The 5,562-nt window shown below is 50.9% G+C and overlaps 1 long non-coding RNA gene across 1 annotated transcript in view; it reads right to left on the reverse strand.

Annotated features, from left to right (window-relative positions):
- The window catches only part of LOC109304806, a 12,621-nt gene extending 7,396 nt beyond the window's left edge, over window positions 1-5,225 (reverse strand). Inside the window, exons 1-2 of the long non-coding RNA XR_002099470.1 lie at window positions 5,215-5,225; window positions 3,557-3,563 (exon numbers count right to left, since the gene is read on the reverse strand). This is a non-coding gene — a long non-coding RNA (uncharacterized LOC109304806). The remainder of the gene's footprint in view (window positions 1-3,556; window positions 3,564-5,214) is intronic.
- Window positions 5,226-5,562: the final 337 nt, after the last annotated feature.

The following is a 5,562-nucleotide window of genomic DNA, read 5'->3' on the forward strand; positions in this document are numbered from 1 at the left end:
GCATGCGTGCAGCTTGGAGGGAACCTTTGCATGTGCCCTCCAGATATGTGTGCAGGGTGGGCAAGTGTGGGCTGGCTGCTGTGGGCTTGGCCTCCCCCCTGCTACCCCCCCACCCTGGGGTCTCTGTAGCCCAGCAGGCAGGACCCATTGTGGCAGGGCTGGGCAGGGAAGCTCCTTGCTGCTGCAAGCCCCACGCCACCCTGCCTTGCTGCACCGGGTCCTGCATACTGGGTGACAGAGGCCCTGTGGGGAGGGCAGTAGAGTGGGGAGCCCTGAGCGTGTAGTGAGCAGTCTCCACCCACACCTGCCCCGCTATGGGCTCCACTTCAGCTGTGCTACCCATGGGGTGGGGGGAAGTCATGCTTCAGGCTCTGCTCTGCCACAGCAACCACTCAATCCCATGGGCAGCAGCTGGAGCTTGGGTGGTGCTGCAGGGGGGCAGGGGCTGCAGACCAAGGTCCCTGGCCCCCTAACCCTGGCAGCTGGGGGACCCCTCCAGCAGAGCTGCGGGGCTGTGGGTGGGGAGTGAGAGGCAGTGGCAGGGCTGGGGGCCTGTGGCTTGGGAGTGAGGGACTAAGACTTGTGTCCTGGTGAGCTTAGGGGGCAGGGGTATCTCTGATTTTCCATTATAAAAAAAATTAAAATTAAATACCAAAATGTATTGGTACTTAGAATTAATTTTATTATACTGATTGTGGCACTGGTTAGGGCTGTGCGAAATGGAAGCATTCTGTTTTGGCCAGCGTTTCAACAGTTTAATGGAACAGCATTTTGTATTGACTTGTTTCAAGTCAAAATGGCTGTTCTGTACCGTTCCATTAAAAAAGTTTTGCGTTTCGAGCCTGTTTCGACATTTCGCCCATAGGATATAATGGGGAAGGACAAAACAGGCTATAACTTAGTCATTTCTGGCCTTGTTTTGATGAAACTTGCAGAAATGGTAGCCCCTCCTGAGGGCATAATGTCTGCCAAGTTTCAAGGAGATATGTATGGGGGTTCGGAAAAACTGTGCCCCAAAGTCTTGAGAGCAAGGCTTCTGTCACTTGTATGTGTGAAGCCACAGAAGGGTCAAAACTGCAGGCTTGCTAGCCCTTGCTGAAGCAACAAAGCCTGCAAAGTTTCAATGAGATAGGTGCAGGGGGACTTTGGGTTCTGGGGCCTTGCACCTCTGGCTGTTGACAGGCAAAACTTGTGACATGGGTGCTTGTGCAGCTGTGTCTGTCTTGTGTGTGGGGGGGGGAACCACTGCAGGCCTGGATGCTAGGCCCTGCTGCGGCCATGAAATCTGCCAGGTCTCAATGAGATAGGTACAGTGGGACTCTGGGTTCTGGGGCCTTGCACCTCTGGCCACAGGCAGGCAAAACTCGTGACATGGGTGGATGACACTGTGTGTGTGTTCACGTGCACTCTTCTTGGTACTGGGGCCTCTGCCCAACATGGCAGTATACCCCCATGAGGTCATACAACCTTGGCCCAGTCCACCACTGTAAACGACGGCAGGTGAAAATAACATAGCTGGCTCAACAGAAATAGCACCAGTAGCACCAGCAGCATCTAAGGTAGCCAAATGGAACTGTCACAGAGACTTACTTGTTATAAAGGAATTGACAACAAGAAGTAATGTTGTGTTGGATATATGTTACTCCTGGCATGTGTGATGTCTTATCTTGTGTTTTTATGTTTCTATGTTCGTTATGAAAAAAATGGGATGGTTAGAGAAATATCTCTTAGGAAGATTTCAGGTTGAAAAATCCTTTGTCAGGCTAAGCTAGTACCTGGCTAGAAGCCAGCCTCTGGCTTCTTTACTATTCCTTCCACCCAGGACCAGGCGACACACCAACTGCACATACTTCCTCAGCCTGACAAAGGGCTTTTCAACCTGAAAGTTGGCATCCCGGGCAGCTAAGCTGAGCACACTGGGAGTCTCACAACTGCATTGCAGCCAGCAAGTGTCAGGTCTGTCAAAGACGTGACAGGTCTGGGCATTCCCCAGCCAGGACTCTGTGTGCATGAGTGCGTTAGCTGGAGGTATTGGCACCTCCTACCCACCTTTCACTACGGGATTGTTGGTCCTGGCATTTACAGGGTTGCTATGTCACCAGCAATCCCACCAGGCCTCCCTACCCTGGCAGGGTGCAGTTTTAGTGGTCATGCCCAGGACGTGGGGCCTCCTACTTCCCCCATAGCCCCAATCTCATACCTCCAAGTTCATCCTGGCAGCAGAACCAACTCAGCAGGGACATGTTCTTCCCCTGTTGGCCGGTGATGCAGTAAGTGCCCCCTCAAGCTGAAAGTTTGGCATTACCTGATTTTTAAAAAAAGAAAAAAAGGAAATAGGTGTGAATGGAGTGAGGCTGGTGGCATTTAGTCCATCTGCCTGGAGCTTGGGGAACCCCAGCAGTGGGAGGTTCACATTCAGGAACACCAGCCGCTCCACCAAACCAGCATCCAAGCAGGTGCTGTGGGGTGTCACTACATCCCCAGTGATGCTGAACACTCTCTCACTCAGCACACTGGTCAGTAGACAAGATAGGTGTTTCGGGACAACTGTGGCCAGATCCAGCCACACCGGGCTGCAGCTTGCCCAGGAGGCCAAGGGGTTGCACAGCAGTGGCTCCATGTCCTTGGCAAGATAGGCAGCCACCAAGGTGTGAGTGCTACCTGCCTGATGCTGGGGTCTGGTGGCTCTGGACCCCACCATAGAAGCCATGCCCTTAGCCTATATTGGCCGCACCTGTGGTGGAGGACAAGACTGGCTCATGGATGGCATGCTAGCAACAGACAGTGGATCCCCCTGTTCCACATCCCCTCGCCTCCACCATTCTGCCTCCCTGACTTTCTTTACCAGCCCCTCCATCCACTGATTCAGTGTTTGGCTGCTACATATAGTGCCCTTCACCCTTGGGTCACACATGGCAGCCAGCACATGGACTGTACTAGACTGCAAGGGATCAAGTCACTTCCTGATGCCCTCCTTCAGCTGCCTCACCAATGCCTGCATGTCTGGTGACAGTGGCCTACACCAGCTGGTCACATTGATCCCCTGGAAGCTCTCCATTTGGCTCTGAAGTTCCTTCACTATTGGGATCACCTGGCTAAGGAAGGCATCAGCAGCACTGAGGCTCTTGGTGGCCTTGAGGAAGGGCTTGAGGACCACCAAAATCTGGGAGATGATATCCCACTCAGCTCTGTTCAGGGGGCCACTGATCCCAATATCCCTGAGCAAAGCCATCTTATGGATGGCCTTCTGTTGCTCCACCAGCCTCTCGAGCATCAGGTATGTGGAGTTCCACTTAGTCTCCACATCTTGCATGATTTTGTGCTGCGGGATACTCAGCTGTTTTTGCTTATCCTGCAGCATCTTGCCCCCCTTGATGCTCTGGTGGAAGTAGCCTGCCACCTTCCTGCATTTTGAAATTAGCTTGCTGGTAACAACATCACCAGCAGCCCTGTCCCCCTCCAAGGTGTCCCTGACAGCAAAGTACAACTTGCGTGCCACACAGCAGATGGACCGCCTTGACCACAATGGCCCTATTGTTGATGACCATGAAGCCACGGGTAAGCTTGCCCTGCCCAGAGAGCCAACCCTGCACTAGGTGGTTCATGGTCCCCATGATCTCTGCTGCTGTGTGGGACTCATCCTTCACCTCAGCTTGAAGGAGAGCCCACTGATGGCCTGACTGGTGCACCAGTTCACTTCCCTTTGGGCACACTCCCACTGGTGCCAGGCTGAGGAGGAGCAAAGGGCTGGTGCCTGTGGAGATGCATCAGCATCTCTGTGGTGCTCATATGTTGTGTTCCCTTGCCCTGGCTGGTTTGGGCTCAGCACTGCAAGAGGATAGCTTATGTGGGATCATCTGCCAGCTCAAAATGATCCCAGACCACACTACCCGCTTTCTTCTGGGGTGCAGGTGCATCTGTGGGTGCTGCTGCACTTTCTCCCTCCTCAGCAGGCAGAGGCATAGCAAGAGGAGGAGAGGACTCAGCTGAGCCACTTGCCTCTACCTCTACATCAACATCCTCCGAAGTGCCTTCTGGGGAAGGAGACCTGGCTCAAAGGGAAACTTGAGGGCTGTCAAACACAAACTCGGCTGATTCCCCCTTCCTCCCCAGAATTTCCCTTGCTAGGGCACTAAGATCCTGACCCAGTGCCAGCTCTTCTTCTGTCACTGGAAGGCTCAGCATGGCAAGTGACATAGGGGTGAAGTAGGCTGCTGTGCTGTTGCTGCTGGTTGTGGTTGTCATCATGGTGGGGGTTGGGGGCATTATGGTTCCTGTGTGTGGAGAGGATGCAGTCTTGGGCACAGGCAGTGGCTGTGGCACTGCTCCCCTCTCCTTGCTGCTTGTAGCATCCTCATTCCTTTTAGCTGGAGAAAAGAGGCTGCTTCTCAGTTTTGGGGGCGGGAGGGGAACTTACAGCTCTACCTCTACCTCCTCTTCCATCCCTCCTTGAAGGCTGGCCAGTGTGGCCACTTGCCTTTCCATCACACTTCATGATGTGTTTCAAGTCTTCCTTTTCAAGAAATATATAAATGTATTTGTGTTCCTATATAAACTGAAAACTGTAGGTGTGGTGCAATGACAAGATTTATGTACCTGACAGAAATATATCTGTTTGTGTAGATAAACTTAATAGCATTGGTGTGGTGGAAAGAATGAATGTATAAAAACAAATATATATAGTACATTTCTATATAGAGTTAATTCTATAGTAACCGTATCCATTATAAGTATAAAATTCAAAAGAATAAATCGATGAATATAATAATAAAATAAAAGCACCTACAAGAAAAACATATTCTGAAATCCCTCTTGCTAGGGTAGCATGCAAGGAATCCTTTAGAAAATCATAGCTGCTAGCCCTAGCGGTCTGATGGTGAGCTGCTAAAACAGACAGCTCAGTAAGTGACCCCAAAGGAGAAAGCAGGGCAGTTCAAAAAATGCTGCCTTTTATGCAGTTTTTCTGTCCCTCCCCCAGAGGACTGGGGTTGGAAGGAACCTCAGGGAGGGGTGACAGTCACTGGCCAGCTACATATGTCAATAATGAGAGCACTCCTTCCCCCGGTACGTTCCCCCCTCCTCCCCCTCCCTCCCCTTACTTTACTTTCTCTTTCCCAGCAGGGAAGCCATTAAAGGTAAGCTCAGCTTCATAGCTGAAACTCAAAACATTTTGAATTTTTTGAAACATTTCAACCTGCCCTGTTTTGTTTCGACCCTGTTTCAAGCCTCCTTGTTTTGTTTCAACTTTGTTAACACTGTTGAAACAAAACGGGCAGTGAAATTTCACACAGCCCTAGCACTGGTAGGCTTTAAAATTGTATATATCTCAATTAAACATTGCGTTCAATTGATACCTATATATAAAAAGGCATTTCATTTTAATTGTGGTTTCATCCAACCTGTACTTCCTTAGCTTGCTGGCGAGCATGTTGTAGGAAACCATATAACATGCTTTGCTGAAGTCAAGGTATATCATGTCCACTGCTGTTCCTGAATCCACAGAACCCAGTTATCTGTCATAGAAGGCAACCAGGTTGATCAGGCGTGACTTGCCCTTCGTGA

Source organism: Gavialis gangeticus, unplaced genomic scaffold, assembly GCF_001723915.1.
Source record: "Gavialis gangeticus isolate Ggan-Ray unplaced genomic scaffold, GavGan_comp1, whole genome shotgun sequence".
Taxonomy (NCBI): Eukaryota; Metazoa; Chordata; order Crocodylia; family Gavialidae; genus Gavialis; species Gavialis gangeticus.